The following is a 15,203-nucleotide window of genomic DNA, read 5'->3' on the forward strand; positions in this document are numbered from 1 at the left end:
AAAGAATTGTCAGTGAAGTTTGTCACACCTGGAGCCAATCCTGATTGTACGATGCGTGTGGTGATTATGCAGATACCACAGATATATGACAAAGAGAATTCCACCAACCAAAATGCTGACGGAGACGATGACGGTCATCTGAAGTGGATAGGGTAGAACAGCGCCATCTATGAACACCTGGAACAGAACGACAATTAACAAATGAAAAATCTTCATTGTCATATTTAAGTAACAGAGACTGAAACTTTTACATCAAATTGTTCAACATTTATAGTTTCTCATATTGGTTTTCTTACCTGAAATTCATTTCAAGTTCACAGTATGAGAAACCTGTGATCACTTTGGCTCTAAAGTGATACAGACCTGATCCCTGGAAGATAACAGTTTACAACTTCAAGTTGAAAGAGGAATATAACACATGACTACCGTATATATTTCATGTTTCATTATGTGCCTACCAATAGTCTCCCTATCCAGACTTTTAGTTTGTTTTTCGAGGAAAATGGAAGTTTCCTGAATTTAATATCATTTTAAACTGCGATTTTTATAACGTGAATTAAAAGATGCACTGTGCCAGTTGCTGTGATACAAGCTTGAAGTTGAATATGAACCGAGCATAATACTGTGAATAACACTGATATCCTATATCATGTACATCATGCTCATGATGATTGCCGAGAATTTCCTTCACAAAAACATTCTGAAAATTGAGAGTGATTGAAACTGAATATGGTAATCAAATCTTTCAATATATCATGTTCACATCAAGGAGTAATGCTTGCACAGCTATTTTGTTGAGCACTCCAGGCTGACTTGGGAATATTTTGATTTTATCTGACATACATGTACTTAATCATCATGATTTTCAATGTTTTGCTGGAAATTTTTTTTATTTTTACTGTTTTCTTGAGCTACTACCTCCATGATTAAGTCCATAGACAAAACACAGAAGTTGGATATATATAAAGCAACCCATATAAATGATATTACATTTTGGTCCAAATGCAAAACACATGCACAAACATCCAAAATTTGGCTATTATAGATTCCAAGAATGAACATGAAGAAATCTGTTAAGAATAGCTTGTATATATATTACCATGGTACTGATTAACTCCCACCTAGTCATTGTGCATACACCACGCAGTTGTATGTTGACCCAAACATAATATATTTTATTTTAAGCCCTGGCGTGTTTGTGTCCAATTAAAGCAATTGTTGTCTTACCTGCATGATAATTTTAGCTGTGTTAGGATCCAGGTACTCTGATCTATTTACTAGTCTGTCATCTGATATCATGGCATCCAAGCTAGGTGTCGGTGTGTCTAAAAATATATGGAGAATACTATATGACAAAAATAATAAGTCTCTGTTTTTTTCAAATCACTATAATTCTATTTTTAACTAATAGCTAACTTTTTTCCAAATTTCAGAAAATGATCAGCTTGGTAAAGTGTACAAGCATACCGGTAACTTAAAGGATGCCAATCACAAAAAAGAACTATCAAAAGTGTCAGTGTCTGTTTTAAAGGACTTACTTTGCACAAAATAGTCTTCTCTGTCATTGACTTCCTCCAATATGATCACATACGGTGATGTCATCCACACTTCTGTCTCATCCGTATGCAGGAAGAATTTGAGTGGCAGCTTGCCTGATGCCTGACAGGCATGAACCGGTTTTGTAAACTTTACACTGGAATTAATACCGAAGACTAGAAGCCTAAAACCTATAATCGTCTCTTGATTAAACAAGCAAAGCTCTTTACATTCATGGGGACGCTTTTGTGGTCACTTGAAAACTTCATCATTTAGGGGACCTGTATAAAAGCTATCTGACCAGCGGTTTTGCAAAAGCAAGCGACCGAACAGTCGACAGAGCTCTGCTGTGTTAAATTATTATTTTTGTGACATGTGTTGATGATGAAGGAGGATATCTTTGACAGCTCATTTCAGGATGGCCTGACCGAAAATTGCAAAATTAGCTTAAAAATACAAAATTGAAAATGTTATCATAATTTCAATTTATTACATTGGATAAACCTAGAAACCTGTATACAAATTAATATCAAAGCTATCAGATGAGTAACTTTTGAGAAACAAAGGTTTTGACCAAAAATTGCACCAGAAATACAAAATTGTTGATTTCATCATAATTTGAATATATCATATTTTGATCATCCTTATGAACCTGTTTACCAAATATCAAAGCTGTCAGACAAGCAGTTTGGATGAAATAAATTTTTGACCAAAAATGACAAAAAATTCTTAAAAAATACAAATTTGCATATTTCATCATAATTTGAACAATCAAAATTGAGTCATCCCTAGGGACCTGTACACCAAATATCAAAGCTGTCGGACCAGCGATTATGAAGAAGAAATTTTTTATCAAAAACGCCTTTTTTGCACTAATTTGTATATTTTCAACAATATCAATAAATAACAAAATGGAGTTTCCCATAATCGTATTTTGCATGTACACAACAAATATCAAATCTGTAAGTACTGCGGTTGTCAAGACATTTGAGTGGACGGACATCCTCACAAACTGACACACACACACACACACAGACTGACGCCGGATATCCATCCAAGTAGCTTCTATAGACTATAGTCTATAATAGCTAAAAATGACTGGAAAGCATCAGTTCATATATTTTTCCCTGGAATGAACCATGTTTCTTACCGAGTGCATTTTGTGAAATGAATGTCAGACAGCACTTTGACCACAGTCACTTTGTAAATTGTGATCAGCTGCATCAAATCTTGATTTGCCAACAAAGGTTTGCTGTTTGAGTCAATGAGGAAAGTTGACAATTATATTGGCACCATGTAACGGTATATGATCTCAGATACAACAGGCTGTTTAGTGTGACCCAATTTGTCGTTGATCTAATGGACAAGTAAATTCTAGCAGTGGCAATATAAAACTGTATTCGACTGATACACAAAGTTTTGGTGAGAGAAGTGAAGTAACTCTGGACATTAGACGATGAAAGTGTGATAAATTTGGTTGAAATAAATAAACCAGTATGTAACCAAGTTTATCGAAAGTAACAATTGAAAATGCAACATGTATCTGAATCACTAGCGTTATAAACAGTCCATTACATGTAAAACCCTATATTGCAAACAGTCACTGCCATATTCAAAGTCTGTAGAAGCAGTATTGAACCAAATCTTATGATATTATTACCTACTTTAATGGCTGTTTTGACAGGTTTGGTCATTAAAAGTCAATATATTTACAGTATCTAGATTTTTAGAAGCCTTCACTATGGACTTGACTTGATATGGCGACATATGAACTTGGTAGTATAGGATTAAATACATACATAGCACTGTAACATATTTGAGAGAAAAACAGGAAAAAGAATGTATAATTAAAATTCATTTTCGTCTGATGGAACATTCTTAACCTGCGTGCTTGTGATTTGAATGCATGCAATGATATCACTCTGTGATAACCTTTCTCACCTTTAGGTTAGCCAAACTAAGCAATAAATTATTGGTAACCAAACAAAACAATAAATTATTAGAAGAGAGCATTTTGTTAAATTGACGGCTAGAAATGGTCAGGGATTAACTAAGGACTGTTTAGGGAGATGATGAGTGTTTGTGAAGTTATGTTTTCCTTTGAAATTTCAATCGATATATAAATGTGTTGCGACCTTTTTAGATTAAATCTAAACAGGGGTTTATAGTCTGCTGAAAATAAGACCTTACCCTAAAAATTGCTACAAAGGTTTCTCACGGTTTTTTATAGAGTCAAATGTGCTTAATAACATAGCAAAAATCTACCAAAATCTGACCACCGGAAACGTGTCATTTTGAAGATGGCGTCCAAGATGCCGCCATATACTTAAAATGGCCATAACTACTTATAACTAAAGGGAAAGCAACTCCACACATCGTGCATATTTGGGCTGTTTGCGTTTCGTGAATGAAATTGTATATAATATAAGTGTATGTCATGTTTTGCTGTTTTATGTAAAATGTTGCTTAGCCATGGCGAGACGTACCCGTATTAATCTACGTGTCTTGATGTTACTCCGCACTGGAGCGGAGAGACTAATGTGACACTGCGATCCTTTGGCGCTACGTTTTGAAAACAGAGTTTTCTTAATCAGTCGCTTAAAATTCATTCTTGATCGGTGAGACGTGTTGAATGGTTGATTGTTTTTATTTGGTAGTATGTTGTTCCACTTACGTTTGTTGTTCAAGTAGGGAAGCTAGAATGTCTACTGTTTGGTCTTGTTGTGTTTGTGTAGGTTCGTGTGAACCTGAGTTCGAGCTGTTGTCGCTTTTGTGAAGTCTGGCGCTTATAAGTGTATCGCCTATATTTCTGTTCCTTCTATATGCGATTATTGGTTGATTTTGGAACAGTTTTTTTAGTGTTTCGTCTTTTTCAAGTTCACTCCAGTTTTCTGTCAGGGCTTGCTTGATTTTTGTCGTTTCGATGTACGGGCTATGTTGTTATGAAGACTACTGTATTGTTGGTGGCGTTCTTTCTTTCTTTTTGTTGTTCAAGCTGTCTTTTTCTGCTTTTATGATCTGTTTCTCTGATAATGCGTTCTATTTCATTTTTTTATATTGTCGGTCTTGTAATTTTTCACTAAATTGTGTGACTTTCTGTGTAAAATCGGTTTCGTTGTTGCATGTTCTGATGTATCGTAATGTTTCACCTTTGATCAGACCTTTGAATGTTGCTGCCGGATGGCATGAGTTTCTCTGTAAGAACTGGAATGTATCTGTTGGTTTTGTATGTGTCTGTGTGTCAAGAATGTTCTCTTTGTTGTATCGACGACATTTGTAGATAGTCAGGTCTGTAACCTCCACAAATGTAATAATCTCCACAATGTAATATCAACCACAATTGTAATAAAATGCACCCATAAATGTAATATCGCCCATAAATGTAACAAAAATCAACCATAAATGTAATAAAAACACCACCACAAATGTAATAAATGGTAACCATAAATGTAATAAAAAAATCACCCATAAATGTAATACTTGTCAACCATAAATGTAATAAATCTATTTTGTCGTTGCAATTGAGGAATTAGCCATTCAATATTGATCTATGTAATAAGGAAATCAACTCCACACATTAATTTCTTAATTGTTTGCGTTTAGTGTGTTTTGCATATTTGAAAAATAATCGCAATCATACCAATCCATAATCCAATAACACTAGGTCAAAATTTGTAAGACAATAGTTGTAAACATAGACACAAAACAGCCCAGAACAGACAGTAAATAGACGGTACAAACAAAGTCAAACTCATGAAAGAAAGATATATGGACCTCTGGCCAAAAGACCAAGAAGTGATGTCAGGTGTTTCGAAATAGTAAGCGCATCCTGCCCCACATGTGGCACCCGCCATATATCAATCTGTAATCTGAAAGTGTATTTTAAGTTTCCCTGTTTTGTGTACAGAACTGATTGGCCATGGCTAGACACAGCTGTAATCTGAGTGTCAGTGCAGTCTCTACTCCAGAGTGGGGAAGACTGTATAACACTACGATCCTTTAACGCCGTTTTTTTCGAAAATTGCCGTACTTTCTTAATCAATCTCCTCAAATTCGTCTTCAGTGGATAAATTGTGTGGAATAATCAATAGATTGTCTGTATTCCTATGTTGTCCAACTTGAAGTTTGTTCCTTCACTAGGGATGCCAGGATGTCTAATTTTGTTCTACTGTGTTCAAGGTAGTGTTCGTATTGTTTTTTACTAGATTGAAATATATGTTCTCGTCAACATGTTTTGTGTCGTAAGTTTCTGTTATAAGGTTTTATATTTCTCTGTTATTTGTTCTGAGTCATCTGTCATAAACTTTGTGTGGTATCACTGGTTGACAAGTTATTTTGACGCTTCCTTATTATGTAATTATCAGTGTCTAGAACTGCTGTTCCACTTCCATTATCTAACGGTTTGATCAGTACCTCGCCGTTTTTTGATAGCGTTCTCAAGTATTCTATTCTTTGTTTCGGAAAGGAAACCTAGTTTCAGGAAAGTATGCAATAACATTACACTAGTCTTATTAAAGTTATTATTTACTCAGGGCATTGATAAACAAATGATCACATATGCAAGTTCAAGTTTATTACATTTATGGTTGAGTTTTATTACATTTATGGTTAATTTGTTTATTACATTTGTGGTTGCGGGTTGTTACATTAATGGTTGACTATTTTATTACATTTGTGGTTGATTTTATTACATTGTGGATGATATTACATTTGTGGAGATTATTACATTTGTGGAGGTTACAAGGTCTAAATATGTGATTTCTTGAGAGGAGCTTTCAAACGAAAATTTGGAAGTAGGATGCATTTTGTTGATGTCTGATATGAATTCATTGAGTTCGTGTTTTTTCCGATGAAAATCAGAAAAACGTCTCTGAACCTCAGCCAGGTCGGCATTTGTTGTTTGTGTTTCTGTATTATTCTCATTTCTGTCTCGTGAAATGTAATATCTGCTATTTCCGGAGACGAGAGAGACCCCATAGAGCACCCAATATTTGCCTGTAGAATTTATCGTTGAATTCAAATGTGTTGTTTTTTAAGATTATTTTTAGCAGATGTTACGACCATGGGAAGTCGGTAATGCAAATGAAAAAGGGCTGTCTAAAATTGTCTTTAGCGAAGTGGTACAATGCCAAGCGGACCCGCTGGCCGCAACAAAAGACGGTCAAATAAAGGAACTACACGCAAGTTATTGAGAACATTTCCTTATTCTTATTGAAGAACGTCACGTAGTGACAGCAAGAAAAATAACTTTACAATATTGAAATTATTTGTACTATGAGCATGACCAAATAACAAAACATATTAGTTTTAGCTTTTAAATAAATAACAGAAAGTGTCCACAGGCGCGACGCGAGAGCTCTCTAAACATGAAACAAGCTGGTCCACAGTGCCAACTCCGTCCGAGCGCATCAGTCCAACGAGAACAGCCACGTAGTAGCTCGACGCTCAAGTACAACCATCTTCGTAGAAAGTCACAGCATGAAACGCCCACCACTAGGACCTTTCCAAATAACTGTAATGTACTCACAGGAACTCTGGAATCACAACTTCCTCAGGCGTCAACAGGCACACAAAGTTTCTAGACTGCAGTCACAATTTTGGCACCAGCGGGAAAAGTCCGTAAAGTCGGCCTCGGTCTTCAAAACTGGGAAACTCAGTGGACGTGGACTTCCGACGATCCCAGCACTTGCGGAAAGTCAAAGTGACGTGGCAATGAACACGTTTATATACGACAAAAATACATTATTCATAGACACCTGGTCACGCAAATAAGCAAAGAAAACAAAAGGATTTCAAACTATGTTACCTGGTCACTAGAAAAATGATAGAGGGCGTTTGCCTCGTAACACCTCCCCCCTTAAAAAAAAGAAACGTCGCCAAAGTGACGTTTGTTTTGTTTCCTTTTTTTAAAAGACTTGTAACAGTTGCAAGTAAACTTTCAAAGAATATAGCTGCACAAGAAGTTTGAAGATGACAAGTATGTTGCAAAATTCAGAATATATTAGTCTTGACAGATCATCGGCAATAACGTTCTCTTTACCATAACATACAACTTTCATGGGATATGGCTGTAGTTGTAAACTCTAATAAACTCCATTAGTGACAGTTTTCAAAATATTGTAGCGCCAACATTAGACCCGATGCTTCCTTTTCCTATGGTGGCAGGCCAAAGGAGGTGTTATTGATTTTGTGAGTCAATCATCTCATTCGTAATCGGCACTCATGGCTGCACAATTTAAATCAAACACCTTGTGTTCGTTTAAATGAGTTTTAATATCTAAAGGAACACTGTTTTTAAATTCCTCCATCAAAACAATTTCTCTCAAGTTTTCAAACTCTTTCTCTTTCTCGAGAGACCTATACCACTTATCAAACAGAAGCTCTTTTTCTCTGGCGAATTCAACATAAGTCTGTGTGGACTGCCGTTGCAAATTACGAAATTTCTGGCGATACGCTTCTGGTACTAGCTCGTACGCTGATAAAATGGCTTTCTTGACTAATTCATAATCCTGAGACTGAACATCAGATAAAGATGAAAAAATTCTTGGGCTTTTCCCACCAGTACACTCTGTAACAAAATGGTCCAGTAACGAATAGGCCAATTTAAACAATTCGCTACTTTCTCAAATGCCAAGAAATACGTCTCCACATCAGTTTCAGAGAATTTTGGTACAAGTTTGATATATTTAGTAACGTCAAAAGTAGGTTCGGATTTAATAACCTTTAGATTTCCTTTGGGATCTACCTGACTTAATTGCAATTCCAGTTCCAACCTTCTGATTTCAAATTGTTCCCTTTCCTTTTCTCTCTCTGCCTGTAATATTGCTAGCTCTTTTTTACGCAACTCTTTCTCTCTTTCTAATGCAATTTTAGCCAATTCAACCTCATTGTTTGTTTCCTTCTCAGTCTCAACCCCACCTTCAGGATACTCTAATTCAAATTCAGCAGCTAGAATTTTAAAAATTTCTGCTTTGCGCATCGATGGGGAGACTTCAACTCCGACAGAATCTGCTAAACTTTTTAAGTCAGCTTTCCGCATTCCCCTTATTTTGAAAGAAATTGACCAGGGCATGTCTGAGATATCTGCGTTAACAGACGGACGCACGCACGGACATGATCAAACCTATAAGTCCCCCCGGACGGTGTCCGTGGGGACTAAAAATACCAGTATGGGTACCAAAGATCAACAATAAATGTGTTTCTATCTGTTCAGGGCAGGACAATTCTACGTTGATGTTATGACAATGATTTCTGCACAGTACAACCAGAAAAACAACAAGAAATATTTAAACCAGAAAAACAAGAATGACTAATAACGTCTGAAACATTAGGTACTGAAGGTCAACTTTAGCAACATGCATAACGGGAACAGCTAGTCCCTCTTAGGGACCGTTCAGTTTTTACGGCCTGGGGGGGGGGGGCGGCAAAATCTTGTCACCGGTGTTCAAAAAATGTAGACCCCCCCTGCATTTTTCGCGAAAAAATGATGACCCCCCCCCCCTTTGTCAGACGAAAAAAATTGATGAACCCCCCCCCCTTGAAAAATAACCAAAACCCATATTTACCCGCATGGTTTGGATTTGAACTCCGGTACGCGGCGCACTTTATTCATGTAGCAGAGATGCCAGTGTACAAACTTCTCAGCCACATCCATGCAAACATCTGTTAATTAGGACAACTGTAGGGCAATTTTTAACTTCATTTCCATTGACAACTTATGTCCATGGAAATTGTATAAAGTAGACTTTATTGGAGTGGTTCGCCAAAGGCAGCGGTCAATAATGTCATTAGTGTCTGTTACAGTGTCATTATTTTCCGTAGGGTCACTTATAGAGTCAGTATCGGTAATTCCATTGTCATTGTTGGGTAGTTCGTGTGGTCTGTCATTAGGGTCCATATATGGTTTCATTCAATTCACATGCACAACTTGTTGCTTGCGTCGCGGATCACACGTGGCGAGGCGATAGTTCACAGGTGTTACTTTTTCCACAACACGATAGGGACCATGCCATGGGTGAAGTAACTTCGGTGATAATCCTCGTTTCCTAACAGGTGTATACAACCATATTTTATCTCCAATGTCATAGTTAATGTCCTTAGCGCGCTTGTCATACTGCATCTTCTGCTTTTGCTGCGCTAACTGAATATTATCGTGGACAAGTGGCTGAATTTCACACAATCATTGAACCACTGTCTCACCATAGTCCTTAGGGTCAGTGAAGGTCGTTGTCGGCTTAGTGAGGGTAACATCAATCGGTAATCTCGGTTCTCTTCCGTACAATGTATAGAAAGGCGACTCCTTAGTCGATTCCTGCTTACATGTCCGGTACGAAAACAATGCCATCGACAAATATAGATCCCAGTCAGTCTGATTATGATTGACGTACATACTTAATATTGTTAATAATACTCCATTAAACTTTTCAACTAATCCGTCACATTCCGGGTGATAAGCCGATGTGCTTACCTTTCTCGTACTCATTAATTCACAAGTCTTTTGCACCAATGTCGACAGGAAGTTTCTACCACGATCAGACAATGTCGGGCAATAATCTCATCGACTAACAGTCGGGCAACAACATCCGCAGTTGTCTTTTCAACGGCAAAGGCTTCAGGCCAACGTGTAAGATAATCCGAAAACACAATAATAAAGCGATTACCTCGTTCAGTAGTTGGAAGTGGTCCTAATACGTCGAGGGGCAATCAACAGGTATAGGCTGTAACGGTGCAACTGGTAAATTCTTTGGAGTCTTTTTCGTAGAGCAGTCAACACACGATTTACACCAGTGTTCAATGTCTTTAAACATTCCCAACCAATAGAATCGTTCTTGTATCTTACTGTACGTCTTGTGGAACCCTAGATGACCTGAGGTGACCTCGTCATGGCATGACATCATCACTTCGTCCTGCAGGGCGCGAGGAATGACAAGCTGTTTACGCACGTCTCTTAACCGTCTCCCTGGGGCGGGCATCCACAGATGATACAGTACACCATCGTCGATAACATACTGGTCAGCATATAAAACAACTTTCCTAGCTGTCTTTGTATCGGTGGGAAGTCATTATCGATCAAGTACGATATAAGCGGTTGCAAAGTCAAATCACGTCTTTGCAAGTCTCTAACTCGGTCTAATTGAAGTCCAGGGCTGTCTGTCGCTGCGATGATGAAGTCACATACACTTTTGTCTTCATCATCGTCTTGCGGTCGTCTTGAAAGTCCATCTGCATTTCCATGTTTTGTCCCTGGGCGGTGTTGAATTTCAAAGTCATATTCTTGCAAGGTCAATGACCAGCGGGCGAGTCGTCCTGTAGGCTCCTTAATAGTCATTAACCATTTCAGTGGGTTGTGGTCAGTAATAACAGTGAAGCGTCTACCATATAAGTATGGTCGGAAATGCTTAATCGACCAAATTATGGCTAGAGCTTCTTTCTCATCGTCGAATAGTGTTTCTCATGTTTTGTCAAAGTTCGGCTAGCATAAGAAATAACAACTTCTTTCTTATCACGTACCTGTACTAAGCAAGATCCAATGCCAGTGTCACACGCATCTGTATGCAGAACAAAGGGTTCATCAAAATCAGGGTATCTGAGTATTGGTGTTGAAATAAGCGCTAACTTCAAAGTGCAGAAAGCGTCTTCACATTCGGTACTCCAATTAAACACATTGTCCTTCATCAACAGTTTGTTTAGTGGTGACGTCACTTTGGCAAAGTTCTGCACAAATCGTCGATAATATGATGCTAATCCAAGGAAACTTCGTAGTTGACGAACATCCTTTGGGCGCGGATAGTTCTTTACTGCATCAATCTTCTTCGGATTCGGTTTAATTCCATCTCGGGTCACAACATGTCCCAAGTACTCGATTTCAGTCTTACAGAAGTGACATTTCCTACGTTTCAATTTCAGTCCGGCTTTTCGAAATCGATCAAAGACCTCACACAAATGGCGGAGATGCTCATCGAATGTTTTCGAAAACACAATGACGTCATCAAGGTAAATCAGGCATATTTCCCATTGAAGTCCAGCAAGTATTAATTCCATTAAGCATTGAAAGGTACTTGGCGCGTTACATAATCCAAAGGGCATACCATTAAAGTCATAGAGTCCGTTGTATGAACAAAGGCGGTCTTTTCTCTATCTTCCGGCGCGACCTCAATTTGCCAATATCCTGATGCTAAATCCATAGTCGAAAAATAACGTGCTTGCCCGAGGGCATCCAGACTATCGTCGATGCGCGGCAGCGGGTAAACATCCTTCTTCGTAACATTGTTAATTTTCCTAAAATCAACGCAGAAACGTTGCGATTGGTCCGCCTTGGAAACAAGAAGAATCGGGGCCGACCATGGGCTCGTCGAAGGTCGAATAATGTCATTGTCCAACATAGACTTAATATGTTCTCGTACAACAGGTCGTTGACTGGCGGGAACGCGATATGGGCGTTGCTTAATCGGAGGATGCTCACCAGTGTCAATACAATGTTGTACAATATTTGTCTTTCCCAAATCGTTGTCATTCTTCGCAAATACATCGTCATATTCCAATAACAGCTCGTCCAGCTGTCTTGTCTGCTCGGCAGACAAATCTGTCGTCTCGCACAGATTCACGCGGCTCCTCGAATTACCACCATCGGGCAACACCTCATCCGGGCCGGTTGCCGGTAATTCGCCTGGGTCGCAATTTCCTCGGTCCTCGTCAAGGCACGTCTGCCTAGAACCGGCATTCACTGGGTGATCATCATTATTACACACGTCGTCATTTTCAGCACCCATATTTGCTATACACGCAATAACATTATCGTCGTCAGCAGTTTCAAACACACCAAGGTTCGTACATCTGTATATCTTCACAGGCTTATCTCTTGGGTTTACAACTAGAACAGGGGCACGCCCATTATTTACAGTCACGAAGGCCCTTGCCAAGCCAACGCCCAACTTAACATGATCACGTGGGCACGCTTCCACAAGGCCACAATGTCCATCGTCTACATCTATGGCTGCCATGAACCTCTTTTGTGAACGGGCAGGAACTACTAAAGTTTCTAAGGCGACTACCGAACAGTCTTTCACACGACTTTTACTACGGCCACCATTAACTTCAAGCGGGGTATCACATCCCTCTACGGTGGCTTGTTGTTTAGTGAACATGATGTCAAGTCCGATATCATTCATTAAATCAGCTCCGATCAAACAGTCATACATGGAATTTGCGATAACATAAGCAGGATAGGGAAATTTCTTACCGGCAATCTCGAAGTCGACTTCTATTCTTCCCACGATGTTTAGTTTGTTTCCTTCCAATGTTTTCACACAAATTCCAGATGTCTGCAACAGCGGTTTATTCCTCAAACTAGGCAAAGTTTGACGTAACTTTTCACTTATTATCATAGTTCCGGATCCAGTGTCCGTTAACATCTTGACATCATCATCACCAATCTTTCCGTCAATACTACAGCTATGATTAATTGTTCCAATAACATAAGTCCATATTTCGTCCTCATTATCATCATCGGTGTCTACTTCTTTTTTATCTATTAATCCGGGGACATCATCAAATTTAACATCTGCCATCCGGTATCCCCTCGTCCGACGGCAGTTTCTAGGGACATTTGCGGCTGTTGTCGCTGATGTTGGCAATCAGGACAATGACGCTGCACATGCCCAACACGGTGGCAAATATTACAGATCGGCAACCCATCGGTGGTTCGCTGGTTTCTGCCAGGCGCACCTCTATTACGTTGAAAACGTCTATCTCGATTGGCTGTGCGGTTAGCTGGGGCAGATTTATCAGCAGAGTCAGAATTCTTTTCTAACGGGGCATTAAATTTCTCCATCTTTTCGTCTATCACTGACTCCATTTTCTTCATCAAAGTCTCTAACATCGATTGCATTATATTGTCGGAAGTGGGCGGTTGTACAGCAGCCACGGTCGTGTCTTCTTGGCTGGCTGATTTAGCACTGAAGGGGTCTAAAGTGGAGAATAACAAAACATCACTCTTACCGTTGACAAGTTCTTCGTTGCATTCTTCGGCTTTTGTGACACGTACGGCCTTTTCAAATGTAGCAGGGTCTTTTGACATCACCATTCGCTTCAGAGACGGGCGCAATCCACGGATGAAATGTTCTCTCACGAGCTCAGACTGAAACTCACGGGGCATATCCATGTGAGCGCGCAGAGTCAGTCGCTGTATAATTCTAGCGAATTCCTCCACAGGCTCACCTGGTTTCTGATTGCGATTATACAGTTCGTTGTAGAAAAGTCTCTGAGTTTCTTTTGGCAGGAAGTTTTCTCTCAGGGCCTCAGTAACACGGTCATAGTCGTACTGGATTTGATCGTCTAAGTCGTTCCAAAAGTCGGCTGCAAATTCTCGTAGTTAGGCGGGCAAAATCTCGGCCTTGCATTCGTCTGACCACCTATTAGCCCTGGCAGCTCGATCAAACTCTTTCAGAAAAGTTTCAACGTCGTCACCAAGTCTTCCATAAAATCTTGATGGAGTTACAACAGTTCGGGCTTCGGTATATCCGGCCATATCAGGATATCTTGAAGCAGGAGTGTCGATTGATCGTTGTCTACGGCCTGGCATTATAATACTAGCAATGTTCGAGCAACAGAAATGTACGTACCAATCCTTTGGACGATGAGCGGCACCAAAATATCACGTCGAGCAGAAGGCGCTGGCTTGAGTCGATCCGAACCGCTGCACACCAAATATGTCACGTAGCGTGGTTGTGATGTAGCTATTATCGGATACTATAAGAGACGGCCACGGTACACAGGAATACTCTAAGTCGTAGTACTTTATTCAGCTGAGTAACTCTAGTTACACGGTAAACTTCTATGACCTACACTAGTCGTCAGGGTCACGGTTGAACGTCGTCTCGGGGCGTCGTCGGTAAAGTGCGTCTAACAAGTCAAAATGCACAGTTTATATTGGCTTTCAGAAACTGCAAAGTCATGGGTCTATAATTAACTAAGAACAATCGGGTCTCAGGATCTGCAAAGTCATGCGTCTATAATTAACTACGAACAATCGGCAAAGTCAAATCGCTGTTGGTTAAGTACAATGTCAAACAGGGGTAAAGGTCGTCCAGGCATTGATGATAACTTCAGGAGTTGAAACAATAAAAGGTCACGAAAACGAACACGGGAGATAACGTGCAGGGTTACTGTCGGTCATTACAGTCAAATTCAAAGGTTAAATTCTAAGCATATATATGGCTATGTTACAGTATATTTATTGTAGTGGGCCGCCAAAGGCGGCCGGCCTGCCGGTAAAGAGGGTCGATCATGGCCATTGCATGAAGTAAACCTAATTGGAGTGGGCCGCCAAAGGTGTCTGCCCGCTAAGAGGGTCATGGGTAATACATAAAGTATATTTATTGTAGTGGGCCGCCAAAGGCGGCCGGCCCGCCGGTAAAGAGGGTCAATCATGGCCATTGCATGAAGTAAACCTAATTGGAGTGGGCTGCCAAAGGCGTCTGCCCGTTAAGAGGGTCATGGGTAATACATAATGTATATTTATTGTAGTGGGCCGCCGAAGGCGGCCCGCCGGTAAAGAGGGTCGATCATGGCCATGGCATAAAGTGAACATTATTATAGGTATTATGTTTTTGAAAATGTGGTGACCCCCCCCTTTCCTACCAGTGAAAAAGTGATGACCCCCCCCCTTC

General features: G+C 39.6%; 1 long non-coding RNA gene across 1 annotated transcript; it reads right to left on the reverse strand.

Moving 5' to 3' along the window:
• Nucleotides 1–307: 307 nt before the first annotated feature.
• Nucleotides 308–1,662, reverse strand: LOC139144610 (uncharacterized). The gene is made up of 3 exons (XR_011554826.1): nucleotides 1,539–1,662; nucleotides 1,228–1,325; nucleotides 308–370 (listed from the first exon to the last, which is right to left on the reverse strand). It is a non-coding gene; the product is annotated as an uncharacterized lncRNA (long non-coding RNA).
• Between the last annotated feature and the right edge of the window lie 13,541 nt (nucleotides 1,663–15,203).

Source organism: Ptychodera flava, chromosome 11 (genome assembly GCF_041260155.1).
Source record: "Ptychodera flava strain L36383 chromosome 11, AS_Pfla_20210202, whole genome shotgun sequence".
Classification (NCBI taxonomy): domain Eukaryota; kingdom Metazoa; phylum Hemichordata; class Enteropneusta; family Ptychoderidae; genus Ptychodera; species Ptychodera flava.